Source organism: Schistocerca cancellata, unplaced genomic scaffold, assembly GCF_023864275.1.
Source record: "Schistocerca cancellata isolate TAMUIC-IGC-003103 unplaced genomic scaffold, iqSchCanc2.1 HiC_scaffold_363, whole genome shotgun sequence".
Classification (NCBI taxonomy): domain Eukaryota; kingdom Metazoa; phylum Arthropoda; class Insecta; order Orthoptera; family Acrididae; genus Schistocerca; species Schistocerca cancellata.
The window spans coordinates 1-20,252 of NW_026046381.1; the positions used below are offsets into that span (position 1 = coordinate 1).

The following is a 20,252-nucleotide window of genomic DNA, read 5'->3' on the forward strand; positions in this document are numbered from 1 at the left end:
AAAGAGAAAAATGAACACAGCCAGAGTTCCCAGGCGCTCACCCTTCCGAGTACTACTAACGTCGTTGCTTCACTTCGGTGATCGGACGAGAACGGAAGATTTTATTTCTTTTTTTTTTTTTTTTTTTTGTTTGTTTATTTTCTTTGTGGAATTTAGCACTGCTACAAACAGTAGGCCCTGACTTGTTTCAGAACTCATCTGTCGATTCGTAGTGTGTTGTTCTTTCCGAGGCGTTCTAGCACTCTTCTTTCGCGCATTCTTGCTCAAACTGAGTTCATTACTGTAATTTCGTATCTGACGTTTGATACAGTAGTTTAAAATACTTGTGGAAGCATCTTTGTCGACACCTGAAAGTTAGTATGAAAAGAGGGCTGGCAGGTGTAGCGGACGTAAAAATGAAAAAATGAGATAGAGCCAACAGCACCCGGTGTTCCCAGGCGTCACCCATCCAAGTACTAACCGGGCCCGATGTTGCTTAACTTCGGTGATCGGACGAGAACCGGTGTATTCAACATGGTATGGCCGTTGGCGTCCTTATACTGTAGCCGCACCACACAAGAAGCATTCGCCTCTTCTCGCAACACACGCAATCGCCGCTTTCCGTGGCACATTTGACGCAAAGCACCGTCCTTCCACCTCGAAGGTGGCGCGGAGTGCGCGCTCGGCTCGGCGTCTCATAGGCGACTGCCGAGCGTAGGTGCGGCGCACAACACAGCTGCTCGGTGCGCCGCCTGTCATTCGTTTGGTGCGTGTGTGGCCGCGGGGTGTGGGCAGTGTCCTGCTGGACCGACGGAGGCTTTCTCACCTGGCTGACACACGCCGCGCTTCCAGATATTTGCGTAATTCGCGGGCATTCGCGCCTCTCCCCCCTCCCGTCCCGACTGTGTCCCGACTTTGCTCGACTGCCGCTCGCTGCCGCTCGGGTCGCGGTCCATATGACAGCACAAGCGCGAGAAACGTCTGCGGGAGGCGGCAAAACGACAAAAGAATAAATTTATGATTACAACCGAATTTGGAGCTGTACGCCGCTGCAGAACGATAGGCGCTACCGTATTTCGGAGCATACCGCCCGATTCGTACTGTTTTCTCGTTTTCACAGACTTCTGGCAACTTGGTTTGCACATTCTCCTTCAAACTGAGTTAATTACTGCAGTTTCGTACCTTACGGCCGTTTAAAATGCTTGAGGAAGTCTCTTTGTCACAACAGAAAGGTGATATGGAAAAAGGCTGGCTGCCAGGAGTAGCGACTGAAAAGAGAAAAATGAACACAGCCAGAGTTCCCAGGCGCTCACCCTTCCGAGTACTACTAACGTCGTTGCTTCACTTCGGTGATCGGACGAGAACGGAAGATTTTATTTCTTTTTTTTTTTTTTTTTTTTGTTTGTTTATTTTCTTTGTGGAATTTAGCACTGCTACAAAACAGTAGGCCCTGACTTGTTTCAGAACTCATCTGTCGATTCGTAGTGTGTTGTTCTTTCCGAGGCGTTTCTAGCACTCTTCTTTCGCGCATTCTTGCTCAAACTGAGTTCATTACTGTAATTTCGTATCTGACGTTTGATACAGTAGTTTTAAATACTTGTGGAAGCATCTTTGTCGACACCTGAAAGTTAGTATGAAAAGAGGGCTGGCAGGTTGTAGCGACGTAAAAAATGAAAAAATGAGATAGAGCCAACAGCACCCGGTGTTCCCAGGCGGTCACCCATCCAAGTACTAACCGGGCCCGATGTTGCTTAACTTCGGTGATCGGACGAGAACCGGTGTATTCAACATGGTATGGCCGTTGGCGTCCTTATACTGTAGCCGCACCACACAAGAAGCATTCGCCTCTTCTCGCAACACACGCAATCGCCGCTTTCCGTGGCACATTTGACCGCAAAGCACGTCCTTCCACCTCGAAGGTGGCGCGGAGTGCGCGCTCGGCTCGGCGTCTCATAGGCGACTGCCGAGCGTAGGTGCGGCGCACAACACAGCTGCTCGGTGCGCCGCCTGTCATTCGTTTGGTGCGTGTGGCCGCGGGGTGTGGCAGTGTCCTGCTGGACCGACGGAGGCTTTCTTCACCTGGCTGACACACGCCGCGCTTCCAGATATTTGCGTAATTCGCGGGCATTCGCGCCTCTCCCCCCTCCCGTCCCGACTTGTCCCGACTTTGCTCGACTGCCGCTCGCTGCCGCTCGGGTCGCGGTCCATATGACAGCACAAGCGCGAGAAACGTCTGCGGGAGGCGGCAAAACGACAAAAGAATAAATTTATGATTACAAACCGAATTTGGAGCTGTACGCCGCTGCAGAACGATAGGCGCTACCGTATTTCGGAGCATACCGCCCGATTCGTACTGTTTTCTCGTTTTCACAGACTTCCTGGCAAACTTGGTTTGCACATTCTCCTTCAAACTGAGTTAATTACTGCAGTTTCGTACCTTACGGCCGTTTAAAATGCTTGAGGAAGTCTCTTTGTCACAACAGAAAGGTGATATGGAAAAAGGCTGGCTGCCAGGAGTAGCGACTGAAAAGAGAAAAATGAACACAGCCCAGAGTTCCAGGCGCTCACCCTTCCGAGTACTACTAACGTCGTTGCTTCACTTCGGTGATCGGACGAGAACGGAAGATTTTATTTCTTTTTTTTTTTTTTTTTTTTGTTTGTTTATTTTCTTTGTGGAATTTAGCACTGCTACAAAACAGTAGGCCCTGACTTGTTTCAGAACTCATCTGTCGATTCGTAGTGTGTTGTTCTTTCCGAGGCGTTCTAGCACTCTTCTTTCGCGCATTCTTGCTCAAACTGAGTTCATTACTGTAATTTCGTATCTGACGTTTGATACAGTAGTTTAAAATACTTGTGGAAGCATCTTTGTCGACACCTGAAAGTTAGTATGAAAAGAGGGCTGGCAGGTGTAGCGACGTAAAAATGAAAAAATGAGATAGAGCCAACAGCACCCGGTGTTCCCAGGCGGTCACCCATCCAAGTACTAACCGGGCCCGATGTTGCTTAACTTCGGTGATCGGACGAGAACCGGTGTATTCAACATGGTATGGCCGTTGGCGTCCTTATACTGTAGCCGCACCACACAAGAAGCATTCGCCTCTTCTCGCAACACACGCAATCGCCGCTTTCCGTGGCACATTTGACGCAAAGCACGTCCTTCCACCTCGAAGGTGGCGCGGAGTGCGCGCTCGGCTCGGCGTCTCATAGGCGGACTGCCGAGCGTAGGTGCGGCGCACAACACAGCTGCTCGGTGCGCCGCCTGTCATTCGTTTGGTGCGTGTGGCCGCGGGGTGTGGCAGTTGTCCTGCTGGACCGACGGAGGCTTTCTCACCTGGCTGACACACGCCGCGCTTCCAGATATTTGCGTAATTCGCGGGCATTCGCGCCTCTCCCCCCTCCCGTCCCGACTTGTCCCGACTTTGCTCGACTGCCGCTCGCTGCCCGCTCGGGTCGCGGGGTCCATATGACAGCACAAGCGCGAGAAAACGTCTGCGGGGAGGCGGGCAAAACGACAAAAGAATAAATTTATGATTACAAACCGAATTTGGAGCTGTACGCCGCTGCAGAACGATAGGCGCTACCGTATTTCGGAGCATACCGCCCGATTCGTACTGTTTTCTCGTTTTCCACAGACTTTCCTGGCAAACTTGTTTGCACATTCTCCTTCAAACTGAGTTAATTACTGCAGTTTCGTACCTTACGGCCGTTTAAAATGCTTGAGGAAGTCTCTTTGTCACAACAGAAAGGTGATATGGAAAAAGGCTGGCTGCCAGGAGTAGCGACTGAAAAGAGAAAAATGAACACAGCCAGAGTTCCCAGGCGCTCACCCTTCCGAGTACTACTAACGTCGTTGCTTCACTTCGGTGATCGGACGAGAACGGAAGATTTTATTTCTTTTTTTTTTTTTTTTTTTTTGTTTGTTTATTTTCTTTGTGGAATTTAGCACTGCTACAAAACAGTAGGCCCTGACTTGTTTCAGAACTCATCTGTTCGATTCGTAGTGTGTGTTGTTCTTTCCGAGGCGTTCTAGCACTCTTCTTTCGCGCATTCTTGCTCAAACTGAGTTCATTACTGTAATTTCGTATCTGACGTTTGATACAGTAGTTTAAAATACTTGTGGAAGCATCTTTGTCGACACCTGAAAGTTAGTATGAAAAGAGGGCTGGCAGGTGTAGCGACGTAAAAATGAAAAAATGAGATAGAGCCAAACAGCACCCGGTGTTCCCAGGCGGTCACCCATCCAAGTACTAACCGGGCCCGATGTTGCTTAACTTCGGTGATCGGACGAGAACCGGTGTATTCAACATGGTATGGCCGTTGGCGTCCTTATACTGTAGCCGCACCACACAAGAAGCATTCGCCCTCTTCTCGCAACACACGCAATCGCCGCTTTCCGTGGCACATTTGGACGCAAAGCACGTCCTTCCACCTCGAAGGTGGCGCGGAGTGCGCGCTCTGGCTCGGCGTCTCATAGGCGACTGCCGAGCGTAGGTGCGGCGCACAACACAGCTGCTCGGTGCGCCGCCTGTCATTCGTTTGGTGCGTGTGGCCGCGGGGTGTGGCAGTGTCCTGCTGGACGACGGACGGAGGCTTTCTCACCTGGCTGACACACGCCGCGCTTCCAGATATTTGCGTAATTCGCGGGCATTCGCGCCTCTCCCCCCTCCCGTCCCGACTTGTCCCGACTTTGCTCGACTGCCGCTCGCTGCCGCTCGGGTCGCGGTCATATGACAGCACAAGCGCGAGAAACGTCTGCGGGAGGCGGCAAAACGACAAAAGAATAAATTTATGATTACAAACCGAATTTGGAGCTGTACGGCCGCTGCAGAACGATAGGCGCTACCGTATTTCGGAGCATACCGCCCGATTCGTACTGTTTTCTCGTTTTCACAGACTTCCTGGCAAACTTGGTTTGCACATTCTCCTTCAAACTGAGTTTAATTACTGCAGTTTCGTACCTTACGGCCGTTTAAAATGCTTGAGGAAGTCTCTTTGTCACAACAGAAAGGTGATATGGAAAAGGCTGGCTGCCAGGAGTAGCGACTGAAAAGAGAAAAATGAACACAGCCAGAGTTCCCAGGCGCTCACCCTTCCGAGTACTACTAACGTCGTTGCTTCACTTCGGTGATCGGACGAGAGACGGAAGATTTTATTTCTTTTTTTTTTTTTTTTTTTTGTTTGTTTATTTTCTTTGTGGAATTTAGCACTGCTACAAAACAGTAGGCCCTGACTTGTTTCAGAACTCTCTGTCGATTCGTAGTGTGTTTGTTCTTTCCGAGGCGTTCTAGCACTCTTCTTTCGCGCATTCTTGCTCAAACTGAGTTCATTACTGTAATTTCGTTCTGACGTTTGATACAGTAGTTTAAAATACTTGTGGAAGCATCTTTGTCGACACCTGAAAGTTAGTATGAAAAGAGGGCTGGCAGGTGTAGCGACGTAAAAATGAAAAAATGAGATAGAGCCCAACAGCACCCGGTGTTCCCAGGCGGGTCACGCCATCCAAGTACTAACCGGGCCCGATGTTGCTTAACTTCGGTGATCGGACGAGAACCGGTGTATTCAACATGGTATGGCCGTTGGCGTCCTTATACTGTAGCCGCACCACACAAGAAGCATTCGCCTCTTCTCGCAACACACGCAATCGCCGCTTTCCGTGGCACATTTGACGCAAAGCACGTCCTTCCACTCGAAGGTGGCGCGGAGTGCGCGCTCGGCTCGGCGTCTCATAGGCGACTGCCGAGCGTAGGTGCGGCGCACAACACAGCTGCTCGGTGCGCCGCCTGTCATTCGTTTGGTGCGTGTGGCCGCGGGGTGTGGCAGTGTCCTGCTGGACCGACGGAGGCTTTCTCACCTGGCTGACACACGCCGCGCTTCCAGATATTTGCGTAATTCGCGGGCATTCGCGCCTCTCCCCCCTCCCCGTCCCGACTTGTCCCGACTTTGCTCGACTGCCGCTCGCTGCCGCTCGGGTCGCGGTCCCATATGACAGCACAAGCGCGAGAAACGTCTGCGGGGAGGCGGCTCCAAAACGACAAAAGAATAAATTTATGATTACAAACCGAATTTGGAGCTGTACGCCGCTGCAGAACGATAGGCGCTACCGTATTTCGGAGCATACCGCCCGATTCGTACTTGTTTTCTCGTTTTCACAGACTTCCTGGCAAACTTGGTTTGCACATTCTCCTTCAAACTGAGTTAATTACTGCAGTTTCGTACCTTACGGCCGTTTAAAATGCTTGAGGAAGTCTCTTTGTCACAACAGAAAGGTGATATGGAAAAAAGGCTGGCTGCCAGGAGTAGCGACTGAAAAGAGAAAAATGAACACAGCCAGAGTTCCCAGGCGCTCACCCTTCCGAGTACTACTAACGTCGTTGCTTCACTTCGGTGATCGGACGAGAACGGAAGATTTTATTTCTTTTTTTTTTTTTTTTTTTTGTTTGTTTATTTTCTTTGTGGAATTTAGCACTGCTACAAAACAGTAGGCCCTGACTTGTTTCAGAACTCATCTGTCGATTCGTAGTGTGTTGTTCTTTCCGAGGCGTTCTAGCACTCTTCTTTCGCGCATTCTTGCTCAAACTGAGTTCATTACTGTAATTTCGTATCTGACGTTTGATACAGTAGTTTAAAATACTTGTGGAAGCATCTTTGTCGACACCTGAAAGTTAGTATGAAAAGAGGGCTGGCAGGTGTAGCGACGTAAAAATGAAAAAATGAGATAGAGCCAACAGCACCCGGTGTTCCCAGGCGGTCACCCATCCAAGTACTAACCGGGCCCGATGTTGCTTAACTTCGGTGATCGGACGAGAACCGGTGTATTCAACATGGTATGGCCGTTGGCGTCCTTATACTGTAGCCGCACCACACAAGAAGCATTCGCCTCTTCTCGCAACACACGCAATCGCCGCTTTCCGTGGCACATTTGACGCAAAGCACGTCCTTCCACCTCGAAGGTGGCGCGGAGTGCGCGCTCGGCTCGGCGTCTCATAGGCGACTGCCGAGCGTAGGTGCGGCGCACAACACAGCTGCTCGGTGCGCCGCCTGTCATTCGTTTGGTGCGTGTGGCCGCGGGGTGTGGCAGTGTCCTGCTGGACCGACGGAGGCTTTCTCACCTGGCTGACACACGCCGCGCTTCCAGATATTTGCGTAATTCGCGGGCATTCGCGCCTCTCCCCCCTCCCGTCCCGACTTGTCCCGACTTTGCTCGACTGCCGCTCGCTGCCGCTCGGGTCGCGGTCCATATGACAGCACAAGCGCGAGAAACGTCTGCGGGAGGCGGCAAAACGACAAAAGAATAAATTTATGATTACAAACCGAATTTGGAGCTGTACGCCGCTGCAGAACGATAGGCGCTACCGTATTTCGGAGCATACCGCCCGATTCGTACTGTTTTCTCGTTTTCACAGACTTCCTGGCAAACTTGGTTTGCACATTCTCCTTCAAACTGAGTTAATTACTGCAGTTTCGTACCTTACGGCCGTTTAAAATGCTTGAGGAAGTCTCTTTGTCACAACAGAAAGGTGATATGGAAAAAGGCTGGCTGCCAGGAGTAGCGACTGAAAAGAGAAAAATGAACACAGCCAGAGTTCCCAGGCGCTCACCCTTCCGAGTACTACTAACGTCGTTGCTTCACTTCGGTGATCGGACGAGAACGGAAGATTTTATTTCTTTTTTTTTTTTTTTTTTTGTTTGTTTATTTTCTTTGTGGAATTTAGCACTGCTACAAAACAGTAGGCCCTGACTTGTTTCAGAACTCATCTGTCGATTCGTAGTGTGTTGTTCTTTCCGAGGCGTTCTAGCACTCTTCTTTCGCGCATTCTTGCTCAAACTGAGTTCATTACTGTAATTTCGTATCTGACGTTTGATACAGTAGTTTAAAATACTTGTGGAAGCATCTTTGTCGACACCTGAAAGTTAGTATGAAAAGAGGGCTGGCAGGTGTAGCGACGTAAAAATGAAAAAATGAGATAGAGCCAACAGCACCCGGTGTTCCCAGGCGGTCACCCATCCAAGTACTAACCGGGCCCGATGTTGCTTAACTTCGGTGATCGGACGAGAACCGGTGTATTCAACATGGTATGGCCGTTGGCGTCCTTATACTGTAGCCGCACCACACAAGAAGCATTCGCCTCTTCTCGCAACACACGCAATCGCCGCTTTCCGTGGCACATTTGACGCAAAGCACGTCCTTCCACCTCGAAGGTGGCGCGGAGTGCGCGCTCGGCTCGGCGTCTCATAGGCGACTGCCGAGCGTAGGTGCGGCGCACAACACAGCTGCTCGGTGCGCCGCCTGTCATTCGTTTGGTGCGTGTGGCCGCGGGGTGTGGCAGTGTCCTGCTGGACCGACGGAGGCTTTCTCACCTGGCTGACACACGCCGCGCTTCCAGATATTTGCGTAATTCGCGGGCATTCGCGCCTCTCCCCCCTCCCGTCCCGACTTGTCCCGACTTTGCTCGACTGCCGCTCGCTGCCGCTCGGGTCGCGGTCCATATGACAGCACAAGCGCGAGAAACGTCTGCGGGAGGCGGCAAAACGACAAAAGAATAAATTTATGATTACAAACCGAATTTGGAGCTGTACGCCGCTGCAGAACGATAGGCGCTACCGTATTTCGGAGCATACCGCCCGATTCGTACTGTTTTCTCGTTTTCACAGACTTCCTGGCAAACTTGGTTTGCACATTCTCCTTCAAACTGAGTTAATTACTGCAGTTTCGTACCTTACGGCCGTTTAAAATGCTTGAGGAAGTCTCTTTGTCACAACAGAAAGGTGATATGGAAAAAGGCTGGCTGCCAGGAGTAGCGACTGAAAAGAGAAAAATGAACACAGCCAGAGTTCCCAGGCGCTCACCCTTCCGAGTACTACTAACGTCGTTGCTTCACTTCGGTGATCGGACGAGAACGGAAGATTTTATTTCTTTTTTTTTTTTTTTTTTTGTTTGTTTATTTTCTTTGTGGAATTTAGCACTGCTACAAAACAGTAGGCCCTGACTTGTTTCAGAACTCATCTGTCGATTCGTAGTGTGTTGTTCTTTCCGAGGCGTTCTAGCACTCTTCTTTCGCGCATTCTTGCTCAAACTGAGTTCATTACTGTAATTTCGTATCTGACGTTTGATACAGTAGTTTAAAATACTTGTGGAAGCATCTTTGTCGACACCTGAAAGTTAGTATGAAAAGAGGGCTGGCAGGTGTAGCGACGTAAAAATGAAAAAATGAGATAGAGCCAACAGCACCCGGTGTTCCCAGGCGGTCACCCATCCAAGTACTAACCGGGCCCGATGTTGCTTAACTTCGGTGATCGGACGAGAACCGGTGTATTCAACATGGTATGGCCGTTGGCGTCCTTATACTGTAGCCGCACCACACAAGAAGCATTCGCCTCTTCTCGCAACACACGCAATCGCCGCTTTCCGTGGCACATTTGACGCAAAGCACGTCCTTCCACCTCGAAGGTGGCGCGGAGTGCGCGCTCGGCTCGGCGTCTCATAGGCGACTGCCGAGCGTAGGTGCGGCGCACAACACAGCTGCTCGGTGCGCCGCCTGTCATTCGTTTGGTGCGTGTGGCCGCGGGGTGTGGCAGTGTCCTGCTGGACCGACGGAGGCTTTCTCACCTGGCTGACACACGCCGCGCTTCCAGATATTTGCGTAATTCGCGGGCATTCGCGCCTCTCCCCCCTCCCGTCCCGACTTGTCCCGACTTTGCTCGACTGCCGCTCGCTGCCGCTCGGGTCGCGGTCCATATGACAGCACAAGCGCGAGAAACGTCTGCGGGAGGCGGCAAAACGACAAAAGAATAAATTTATGATTACAAACCGAATTTGGAGCTGTACGCCGCTGCAGAACGATAGGCGCTACCGTATTTCGGAGCATACCGCCCGATTCGTACTGTTTTCTCGTTTTCACAGACTTCCTGGCAAACTTGGTTTGCACATTCTCCTTCAAACTGAGTTAATTACTGCAGTTTCGTACCTTACGGCCGTTTAAAATGCTTGAGGAAGTCTCTTTGTCACAACAGAAAGGTGATATGGAAAAAGGCTGGCTGCCAGGAGTAGCGACTGAAAAGAGAAAAATGAACACAGCCAGAGTTCCCAGGCGCTCACCCTTCCGAGTACTACTAACGTCGTTGCTTCACTTCGGTGATCGGACGAGAACGGAAGATTTTATTTCTTTTTTTTTTTTTTTTTTTGTTTGTTTATTTTCTTTGTGGAATTTAGCACTGCTACAAAACAGTAGGCCCTGACTTGTTTCAGAACTCATCTGTCGATTCGTAGTGTGTTGTTCTTTCCGAGGCGTTCTAGCACTCTTCTTTCGCGCATTCTTGCTCAAACTGAGTTCATTACTGTAATTTCGTATCTGACGTTTGATACAGTAGTTTAAAATACTTGTGGAAGCATCTTTGTCGACACCTGAAAGTTAGTATGAAAAGAGGGCTGGCAGGTGTAGCGACGTAAAAATGAAAAAATGAGATAGAGCCAACAGCACCCGGTGTTCCCAGGCGGTCACCCATCCAAGTACTAACCGGGCCCGATGTTGCTTAACTTCGGTGATCGGACGAGAACCGGTGTATTCAACATGGTATGGCCGTTGGCGTCCTTATACTGTAGCCGCACCACACAAGAAGCATTCGCCTCTTCTCGCAACACACGCAATCGCCGCTTTCCGTGGCACATTTGACGCAAAGCACGTCCTTCCACCTCGAAGGTGGCGCGGATGTGCGCGCTCGGCTCGGCGTCTCATAGGCGACTGCCGAGCGTAGGTGCGGCGCACAACACAGCTGCTCGGTGCGCCGCCTGTCATTCGTTTGGTGCGTGTGGCCGCGGGGTGTGGCAGTGTCCTGCTGGACCGACGGAGGCTTTCTCACCTGGCTGACACACGCCGCGCTTCCAGATATTTGCGTAATTCGCGGGCATTCGCGCCTCTCCCCCCTCCCGTCCCGACTTGTCCCGACTTTGCTCGACTGCCGCTCGCTGCCGCTCGGGTCGCGGTCCATATGACAGCACAAGCGCGAGAAACGTCTGCGGGAGGCGGCAAAACGACAAAAGAATAAATTTATGATTACAAACCGAATTTGGAGCTGTACGCCGCTGCAGAACGATAGGCGCTACCGTATTTCGGAGCATACCGCCCGATTCGTACTGTTTTCTCGTTTTCACAGACTTCCTGGCAAACTTGGTTTGCACATTCTCCTTCAAACTGAGTTAATTACTGCAGTTTCGTACCTTACGGCCGTTTAAAATGCTTGAGGAAGTCTCTTTGTCACAACAGAAAGGTGATATGGAAAAAGGCTGGCTGCCAGGAGTAGCGACTGAAAAGAGAAAAATGAACACAGCCAGAGTTCCCAGGCGCTCACCCTTCCGAGTACTACTAACGTCGTTGCTTCACTTCGGTGATCGGACGAGAACGGAAGATTTTATTTCTTTTTTTTTTTTTTTTTTTGTTTGTTTATTTTCTTTGTGGAATTTAGCACTGCTACAAAACAGTAGGCCCTGACTTGTTTCAGAACTCATCTGTCGATTCGTAGTGTGTTGTTCTTTCCGAGGCGTTCTAGCACTCTTCTTTCGCGCATTCTTGCTCAAACTGAGTTCATTACTGTAATTTCGTATCTGACGTTTGATACAGTAGTTTAAAATACTTGTGGAAGCTTTGTCGACACCTGAAAGTTAGTATGAAAAGAGGGCTGGCAGGTGTAGCGACGTAAAAATGAAAAAATGAGATAGAGCCAACAGCACCCGGTGTTCCCAGGCGGTCACCCATCCAAGTACTAACCGGGCCCGATGTTGCTTAACTTCGGTGATCGGACGAGAACCGGTGTATTCAACATGGTATGGCCGTTGGCGTCCTTATACTGTAGCCGCACCACACAAGAAGCATTCGCCTCTTCTCGCAACACACGCAATCGCCGCTTTCCGTGGCACATTTGACGCAAAGCACGTCCTTCCACCTCGAAGGTGGCGCGGAGTGCGCGCTCGGCTCGGCGTCTCATAGGCGACTGCCGAGCGTAGGTGCGGCGCACAACACAGCTGCTCGGTGCGCCGCCTGTCATTCGTTTGGTGCGTGTGGCCGCGGGGTGTGGCAGTGTCCTGCTGGACCGACGGAGGCTTTCTCACCTGGCTGACACACGCCGCGCTTCCAGATATTTGCGTAATTCGCGGGCATTCGCGCCTCTCCCCCCTCCCGTCCCGACTTGTCCCGACTTTGCTCGACTGCCGCTCGCTGCCGCTCGGGTCGCGGTCCATATGACAGCACAAGCGCGAGAAACGTCTGCGGGAGGCGGCAAAACGACAAAAGAATAAATTTATGATTACAAACCGAATTTGGAGCTGTACGCCGCTGCAGAACGATAGGCGCTACCGTATTTCGGAGCATACCGCCCGATTCGTACTGTTTTCTCGTTTTCACAGACTTCCTGGCAAACTTGGTTTGCACATTCTCCTTCAAACTGAGTTAATTACTGCAGTTTCGTACCTTACGGCCGTTTAAAATGCTTGAGGAAGTCTCTTTGTCACAACAGAAAGGTGATATGGAAAAAGGCTGGCTGCCAGGAGTAGCGACTGAAAAGAGAAAAATGAACACAGCCAGAGTTCCCAGGCGCTCACCCTTCCGAGTACTACTAACGTCGTTGCTTCACTTCGGTGATCGGACGAGAACGGAAGATTTTATTTCTTTTTTTTTTTTTTTTTTTGTTTGTTTATTTTCTTTGTGGAATTTAGCACTGCTACAAAACAGTAGGCCCTGACTTGTTTCAGAACTCATCTGTCGATTCGTAGTGTGTTGTTCTTTCCGAGGCGTTCTAGCACTCTTCTTTCGCGCATTCTTGCTCAAACTGAGTTCATTACTGTAATTTCGTATCTGACGTTTGATACAGTAGTTTAAAATACTTGTGGAAGCATCTTTGTCGACACCTGAAAGTTAGTATGAAAAGAGGGCTGGCAGGTGTAGCGACGTAAAAATGAAAAAATGAGATAGAGCCAACAGCACCCGGTGTTCCCAGGCGGTCACCCATCCAAGTACTAACCGGGCCCGATGTTGCTTAACTTCGGTGATCGGACGAGAACCGGTGTATTCAACATGGTATGGCCGTTGGCGTCCTTATACTGTAGCCGCACCACACAAGAAGCATTCGCCTCTTCTCGCAACACACGCAATCGCCGCTTTCCGTGGCACATTTGACGCAAAGCACGTCCTTCCACCTCGAAGGTGGCGCGGAGTGCGCGCTCGGCTCGGCGTCTCATAGGCGACTGCCGAGCGTAGGTGCGGCGCACAACACAGCTGCTCGGTGCGCCGCCTGTCATTCGTTTGGTGCGTGTGGCCGCGGGGTGTGGCAGTGTCCTGCTGGACCGACGGAGGCTTTCTCACCTGGCTGACACACGCCGCGCTTCCAGATATTTGCGTAATTCGCGGGCATTCGCGCCTCTCCCCCCTCCCGTCCCGACTTGTCCCGACTTTGCTCGACTGCCGCTCGCTGCCGCTCGGGTCGCGGTCCATATGACAGCACAAGCGCGAGAAACGTCTGCGGGAGGCGGCAAAACGACAAAAGAATAAATTTATGATTACAAACCGAATTTGGAGCTGTACGCCGCTGCAGAACGATAGGCGCTACCGTATTTCGGAGCATACCGCCCGATTCGTACTGTTTTCTCGTTTTCACAGACTTCCTGGCAAACTTGGTTTGCACATTCTCCTTCAAACTGAGTTAATTACTGCAGTTTCGTACCTTACGGCCGTTTAAAATGCTTGAGGAAGTCTCTTTGTCACAACAGAAAGGTGATATGGAAAAAGGCTGGCTGCCAGGAGTAGCGACTGAAAAGAGAAAAATGAACACAGCCAGAGTTCCCAGGCGCTCACCCTTCCGAGTACTACTAACGTCGTTGCTTCACTTCGGTGATCGGACGAGAACGGAAGATTTTATTTCTTTTTTTTTTTTTTTTTTTTGTTTGTTTATTTTCTTTGTGGAATTTAGCACTGCTACAAAACAGTAGGCCCTGACTTGTTTCAGAACTCATCTGTCGATTCGTAGTGTGTTGTTCTTTCCGAGGCGTTCTAGCACTCTTCTTTCGCGCATTCTTGCTCAAACTGAGTTCATTACTGTAATTTCGTATCTGACGTTTGATACAGTAGTTTAAAATACTTGTGGAAGCATCTTTGTCGACACCTGAAAGTTAGTATGAAAAGAGGGCTGGCAGGTGTAGCGACGTAAAAATGAAAAAATGAGATAGAGCCAACAGCACCCGGTGTTCCCAGGCGGTCACCCATCCAAGTACTAACCGGGCCCGATGTTGCTTAACTTCGGGTGATCGGACGAGAACCGGTGTATTCAACATGGTATGGCCGTTGGCGTCCTTATACTGTAGCCGCACCACACAAGAAGCATTCGCCTCTTCTCGCAACACACGCAATCGCCGCTTTCCGTGGGCACATTTGACGCAAAGCACGTCCTTCCACCTCGAAGGTGGCGCGGAGTGCGCGCTCGGCTCGGCGTCTCATAGGCGACTGCCGAGCGTAGGTGCGGCGCACAACACAGCTGCTCGGTGCGCCGCCTGTCATTCGTTTGGTGCGTGTGGCCGCGGGGTGTGGCAGTGTCCTGCTGGACCGACGGAGGCTTTCTCACCTGGCTGACACACGCCGCGCTTCCAGATATTTGCGTAATTCGCGGGCATTCGCGCCTCTCCCCCCTCCCGTCCCGACTTGTCCCGACTTTGCTCGACTGCCGCTCGCTGCCGCTCGGGTCGCGGTCCATATGACAGCACAAGCGCGAGAAACGTCTGCGGGAGGCGGCAAAACGACAAAAGAATAAATTTATGATTACAAACCGAATTTGGAGCTGTACGCCGCTGCAGAACGATAGGCGCTACCGTATTTCGGAGCATACCGCCCGATTCGTACTGTTTTCTCGTTTTCACAGACTTCCTGGCAAACTTGGTTTGCACATTCTCCTTCAAACTGAGTTAATTACTGCAGTTTCGTACCTTACGGCCGTTTAAAATGCTTGAGGAAGTCTCTTTGTCACAACAGAAAGGTGATATGGAAAAAGGCTGGCTGCCAGGAGTAGCGACTGAAAAGAGAAAAATGAACACAGCCAGAGTTCCCAGGCGCTCACCCTTCCGAGTACTACTAACGTCGTTGCTTCACTTCGGTGATCGGACGAGAACGGAAGATTTTATTTCTTTTTTTTTTTTTTTTTTGTTTGTTTATTTTCTTTGTGGAATTTAGCACTGCTACAAAACAGTAGGCCCTGACTTGTTTCAGAACTCATCTGTCGATTCGTAGTGTGTTGTTCTTTCCGAGGCGTTCTAGCACTCTTCTTTCGCGCATTCTTGCTCAAACTGAGTTCATTACTGTAATTTCGTATCTGACGTTTGATACAGTAGTTTAAAATACTTGTGGAAGCATCTTTGTCGACACCTGAAAGTTAGTATGAAAAGAGGGCTGGCAGGTGTAGCGACGTAAAAAATGAAAAAATGAGATAGAGCCAACAGCACCCGGTGTTCCCAGGCGGTCACCCATCCAAGTACTAACCGGGCCCGATGTTGCTTAACTTCGGTGATCGGACGAGAACCGGTGTATTCAACATGGTATGGCCGTTGGCGTCCTTATACTGTAGCCGCACCACACAAGAAGCATTCGCCTCTTCTCGCAACACACGCAATCGCCGCTTTCCGTGGCACATTTGACGCAAAGCACGTCCTTCCACCTCGAAGGTGGCGCGGACGTGCGCGCTCGGCTCGGCGTCTCATAGGCGACTGCCGAGCGTAGGTGCGGCGCACAACACAGCTGCTCGGTGCGCCGCCTGTCATTCGTTTGGTGCGTGTGGCCGCGGGGTGTGGCAGTGTCCTGCTGGACCGACGGAGGCTTTCTCACCTGGCTGACACACGCCGCGCTTCCAGATATTTGCGTAATTCGCGGGCATTCGCGCCTCTCCCCCCTCCCGTCCCGACTTGTCCCGACTTTGCTCGACTGCCGCTCGCTGCCGCTCGGGTCGCGGTCCATATGACAGCACAAGCGCGAGAAACGTCTGCGGGAGGCGGCAAAACGACAAAAGAATAAATTTATGATTACAAACCGAATTTGGAGCTGTACGCCGCTGCAGAACGATAGGCGCTAACGTATTTCGGAGCATACCGCCCGATTCGTACTGTTTTGTCGTTTTCAAAGACTTCCTGGCAAACTTGGTTTGCACATTCTCCTTCAAACTGAGTTAATTACTGCAGTTTCGTACCTTACGGCCGTTTAAAATGCTTGAGGAAGTCTCTTTGTCACAACAGAAAGGTGATATGGAAAAAGGCTGGCTGCCAGGAGTAGCGACTGAAAAGAGAAAAATGAACACAGCCAGAGTTCCCAGGCGCTCACCCTTCCGAGTACTACTAACGTCGTTGCTTCACTTCGGTGATCGGACGAGAACGGAAGATTTTATTTCTTTTTTTTTTTTTTTTTTTGTTTGTTTATTTTCTTTGTGGAATTTAGCACTGCTACAAAACAGTAGGCCCTGACTTGTTTCAGAACTCATCTGTCGATTCGTAGTGTGTTGTTCTTTCCGAGGCGTTCTAGCACTCTTCTTTCGCGCATTCTTGCTCAAACTGAGTTCATTACTGTAATTTCGTATCTGACGTTTGATACAGTAGTTTAAAATACTTGTGGAAGCATCTTTGTCGACACCTGAAAGTTAGTATGAAAAGAGGGCTGGCAGGTGTAGCGACGTAAAAATGAAAAAATGAGATAGAGCCAACAGCACCCGGTGTTCCCAGGCGGTCACCCATCCAAGTACTAACCGGGCCCGATGTTGCTTAACTTCGGTGATCGGACGAGAACCGGTGTATTCAACATGGTATGGCCGTTGGCGTCCTTATACTGTAGCCGCACCACACAAGAAGCATTCGCCTCTTCTCGCAACACACGCAATCGCCGCTTTCCGTGGCACATTTGACGCAAAGCACGTCCTTCCACCTCGAAGGTGGCGCGGAGTGCGCGCTCGGCTCGGCGTCTCATAGGCGACTGCCGAGCGTAGGTGCGGCGCACAACACAGCTGCTCGGTGCGCCGCCTGTCATTCGTTTGGTGCGTGTGGCCGCGGGGTGTGGCAGTGTCCTGCTGGACCGACGGAGGCTTTCTCACCTGGCTGACACACGCCGCGCTTCCAGATATTTGCGTAATTCGCGGGCATTCGCGCCTCTCCCCCCTCCCGTCCCGACTTGTCCCGACTTTGCTCGACTGCCGCTCGCTGCCGCTCGGGTCGCGGTCCATATGACAGCACAAGCGCGAGAAACGTCTGCGGGAGGCGGCAAAACGACAAAAGAATAAATTTATGATTACAAACCGAATTTGGAGCTGTACGCCGCTGCAGAACGATAGGCGCTACCGTATTTCGGAGCATACCGCCCGATTCGTACTGTTTTCTCGTTTTCACAGACTTCCTGGCAAACTTGGTTTGCACATTCTCCTTCAAACTGAGTTAATTACTGCAGTTTCGTACCTTACGGCCGTTTAAAATGCTTGAGGAAGTCTCTTTGTCACAACAGAAAGGTGATATGGAAAAAGGCTGGCTGCCAGGAGTAGCGACTGAAAAGAGAAAAATGAACACAGCCAGAGTTCCCAGGCGCTCACCCTTCCGAGTACTACTAACGTCGTTGCTTCACTTCGGTGATCGGACGAGAACGGAAGATTTTATTTCTTTTTTTTTTTTTTTTTTTGTTTGTTTATTTTCTTTGTGGAATTTAGCACTGCTACAAAACAGTAGGCCCTGACTTGTTTCAGAACTCATCTGTCGATTCGTAGTGTGTTGTTCTTTCCGAGGCGTTCTAGCACTCTTCTTTCGCGCATTCTTGCTCAAACTGAGTTCATTACTGTAATTTCGTATCTGACGTTTGATACAGTAGTTTAAAATACTTGTGGAAGCATCTTTGTCGACACCTGAAAGTTAGTATGAAAAGAGGGCTGGCAGGTGTAGCGACGTAAAAATGAAAAAATGAGATAGAGCCAACAGCACCCGGTGTTCCCAGGCGGTCACCCATCCAAGTACTAACCGGGCCCGATGTTGCTTAACTTCGGTGATCGGACGAGAACCGGTGTATTCAACATGGTATGGCCGTTGGCGTCCTTATACTGTAGCCGCACCACACAAGAAGCATTCGCCTCTTCTCGCAACACACGCAATCGCCGCTTCCCGTGGCACATTTGACGAAAAAGCACGTCCTTCCACCTCGAAGGTGGCGCGGAGTGCGCGCTCGGCTCGGCGTCTCATAGGCGACTGCCGAGCGTAGGTGCGGCGCACAACACAGCTGCTCGGTGCGCCGCCTGTCATTCGTTTGGTGCGTGTGGCCGCGGGGTGTGGCAGTGTCCTGCTGGACCGACGGAGGCTTTCTCACCTGGCTGACACACGCCGCGCTTCCAGATATTTGCGTAATTCGCGGGCATTCGCGCCTCTCCCCCCTCCCGTCCCGACTTGTCCCGACTTTGCTCGACTGCCGCTCGCTGCCGCTCGGGTCGCGGTCCATATGACAGCACAAGCGCGAGAAACGTCTGCGGGAGGCGGCAAAACGACAAAAGAATAAATTTATGATTACAAACCGAATTTGGAGCTGTACGCCGCTGCAGAACGATAGGCGCTAACGTATTTCGGAGCATACCGCCCGATTCGTACTGTTTTGTCGTTTTCAAAGACTTCCTGGCAAACTTGGTTTGCACATTCTCCTTCAAACTGAGTTAATTACTGCAGTTTCGTACCTTACGGCCGTTTAAAATGCTTGAGGAAGTCTCTTTGTCACAACAGAAAGGTGATATGGAAAAAGGCTGGCTGCCAGGAGTAGCGACTGAAAAGAGAAAAATGAACACAGCCAGAGTTCCCAGGCGCTCACCCTTCCGAGTACTACTAACGTCGTTGCTTCACTTCGGTGATCGGACGAGAACGGAAGATTTTATTTCTTTTTTTTTTTTTTTTTTTTGTTTGTTTATTTTCTTTGTGGAATTTAGCACTGCTACAAAACAGTAGGCCCTGACTTGTTTCAGAACTCATCTGTCGATTCGTAGTGTGTTGTTCTTTCCGAGGCGTTCTAGCACTCTTCTTTCGCGCATTCTTGCTCAAACTGAGTTCATTACTGTAATTTCGTATCTGACGTTTGATACAGTAGTTTAAAATACTTGTGGAAGCATCTTTGTCGACACCTGAAAGTTAGTATGAAAAGAGGGCTGGCAGGTGTAGCGACGTAAAAATGAAAAAATGAGATAGAGCCAACAGCACCCGGTGTTCCCAGGCGGTCACCCATCCAAGTACTAACCGGGCCCGATGTTGCTTAACTTCGGTGATCGGACGAGAACCGGTGTATTCAACATGGTATGGCCGTTGGCGTCCTTATACTGTAGCCGCACCACACAAGAAGCATTCGCCTCTTCTCGCAACACACGCAATCGCCGCTTTCCGTGGCACATTTGACGCAAAGCACGTCCTTCCACCTCGAAGGTGGCGCGGAGTGCGCGCTCGGCTCGGCGTCTCATAGGCGACTGCCGAGCGTAGGTGCGGCGCACAACACAGCTGCTCGGTGCGCCGCCTGTCATTCGTTTGGTGCGTGTGGCCGCGGGGTGTGGCAGTGTCCTGCTGGACCGACGGAGGCTTTCTCACCTGGCTGACACACGCCGCGCTTCCAGATATTTGCGTAATTCGCGGGCATTCGCGCCTCTCCCCCCTCCCGTCCCGACTTGTCCCGACTTTGCTCGACTGCCGCTCGCTGCCGCTCGGGTCGCGGTCCATATGACAGCACAAGCGCGAGAAACGTCTGCGGGAGGCGGCAAAACGACAAAAGAATAAATTTATGATTACAAACCGAATTTGGAGCTGTACGCCGCTGCAGAACGATAGGCGCTACCGTATTTCGGAGCATACCGCCCGATTCGTACTGTTTTCTCGTTTTCACAGACTTCCTGGCAAACTTGGTTTGCACATTCTCCTTCAAACTGAGTTAATTACTGCAGTTTCGTACCTTACGGCCGTTTAAAATGCTTGAGGAAGTCTCTTTGTCACAACAGAAAGGTGATATGGAAAAAGGCTGGCTGCCAGGAGTAGCGACTGAAAAGAGAAAAATGAACACAGCCAGAGTTCCCAGGCGCTCACCCTTCCGAGTACTACTAACGTCGTTGCTTCACTTCGGTGATCGGACGAGAACGGAAGATTTTATTTCTTTTTTTTTTTTTTTTTTTTGTTTGTTTATTTTCTTTGTGGAATTTAGCACTGCTACAAAACAGTAGGCCCTGACTTGTTTCAGAACTCATCTGTCGATTCGTAGTGTGTTGTT

At 50.6% G+C, this 20,252-nt stretch overlaps 16 non-coding genes across 16 annotated transcripts; all 16 read right to left on the reverse strand.

Moving 5' to 3' along the window:
- Window positions 1-412: 412 nt before the first annotated feature.
- On the reverse strand, window positions 413-530 carry LOC126119063 (5S ribosomal RNA). Its single transcript, XR_007525821.1, has one exon. It is a non-coding gene; the product is annotated as a 5S ribosomal RNA (ribosomal RNA).
- Window positions 531-1,666: 1,136 nt separating this feature from the next.
- LOC126119052 (5S ribosomal RNA) lies at window positions 1,667-1,785 on the reverse strand. Its single transcript, XR_007525811.1, has one exon. It is a non-coding gene; the product is annotated as a 5S ribosomal RNA (ribosomal RNA).
- A 1,133-nt stretch (window positions 1,786-2,918) lies between these two features.
- On the reverse strand, window positions 2,919-3,037 carry LOC126119064 (5S ribosomal RNA). Its single transcript, XR_007525822.1, has one exon. It is a non-coding gene; the product is annotated as a 5S ribosomal RNA (ribosomal RNA).
- A 1,145-nt stretch (window positions 3,038-4,182) lies between these two features.
- On the reverse strand, window positions 4,183-4,301 carry LOC126119062 (5S ribosomal RNA). Its single transcript, XR_007525820.1, has one exon. It is a non-coding gene; the product is annotated as a 5S ribosomal RNA (ribosomal RNA).
- A 1,138-nt stretch (window positions 4,302-5,439) lies between these two features.
- Window positions 5,440-5,560, reverse strand: LOC126119065 (5S ribosomal RNA). Its single transcript, XR_007525823.1, has one exon. It is a non-coding gene; the product is annotated as a 5S ribosomal RNA (ribosomal RNA).
- Window positions 5,561-6,698: 1,138 nt separating this feature from the next.
- On the reverse strand, window positions 6,699-6,817 carry LOC126119067 (5S ribosomal RNA). The gene has a single exon (XR_007525824.1). It is a non-coding gene; the product is annotated as a 5S ribosomal RNA (ribosomal RNA).
- A 1,130-nt stretch (window positions 6,818-7,947) lies between these two features.
- On the reverse strand, window positions 7,948-8,066 carry LOC126119068 (5S ribosomal RNA). The gene has a single exon (XR_007525825.1). It is a non-coding gene; the product is annotated as a 5S ribosomal RNA (ribosomal RNA).
- Window positions 8,067-9,196: 1,130 nt separating this feature from the next.
- LOC126119069 (5S ribosomal RNA) lies at window positions 9,197-9,315 on the reverse strand. Its single transcript, XR_007525826.1, has one exon. It is a non-coding gene; the product is annotated as a 5S ribosomal RNA (ribosomal RNA).
- Window positions 9,316-10,445: 1,130 nt separating this feature from the next.
- LOC126119053 (5S ribosomal RNA) lies at window positions 10,446-10,564 on the reverse strand. The gene has a single exon (XR_007525812.1). It is a non-coding gene; the product is annotated as a 5S ribosomal RNA (ribosomal RNA).
- A 1,128-nt stretch (window positions 10,565-11,692) lies between these two features.
- Window positions 11,693-11,811, reverse strand: LOC126119054 (5S ribosomal RNA). The gene has a single exon (XR_007525813.1). It is a non-coding gene; the product is annotated as a 5S ribosomal RNA (ribosomal RNA).
- A 1,130-nt stretch (window positions 11,812-12,941) lies between these two features.
- Window positions 12,942-13,060, reverse strand: LOC126119056 (5S ribosomal RNA). Its single transcript, XR_007525814.1, has one exon. It is a non-coding gene; the product is annotated as a 5S ribosomal RNA (ribosomal RNA).
- A 1,131-nt stretch (window positions 13,061-14,191) lies between these two features.
- LOC126119061 (5S ribosomal RNA) lies at window positions 14,192-14,311 on the reverse strand. The gene has a single exon (XR_007525819.1). It is a non-coding gene; the product is annotated as a 5S ribosomal RNA (ribosomal RNA).
- Window positions 14,312-15,442: 1,131 nt separating this feature from the next.
- On the reverse strand, window positions 15,443-15,561 carry LOC126119057 (5S ribosomal RNA). The gene has a single exon (XR_007525815.1). It is a non-coding gene; the product is annotated as a 5S ribosomal RNA (ribosomal RNA).
- Window positions 15,562-16,692: 1,131 nt separating this feature from the next.
- LOC126119058 (5S ribosomal RNA) lies at window positions 16,693-16,811 on the reverse strand. The gene has a single exon (XR_007525816.1). It is a non-coding gene; the product is annotated as a 5S ribosomal RNA (ribosomal RNA).
- Window positions 16,812-17,941: 1,130 nt separating this feature from the next.
- Window positions 17,942-18,060, reverse strand: LOC126119059 (5S ribosomal RNA). The gene has a single exon (XR_007525817.1). It is a non-coding gene; the product is annotated as a 5S ribosomal RNA (ribosomal RNA).
- Window positions 18,061-19,192: 1,132 nt separating this feature from the next.
- Window positions 19,193-19,311, reverse strand: LOC126119060 (5S ribosomal RNA). The gene has a single exon (XR_007525818.1). It is a non-coding gene; the product is annotated as a 5S ribosomal RNA (ribosomal RNA).
- Between the last annotated feature and the right edge of the window lie 941 nt (window positions 19,312-20,252).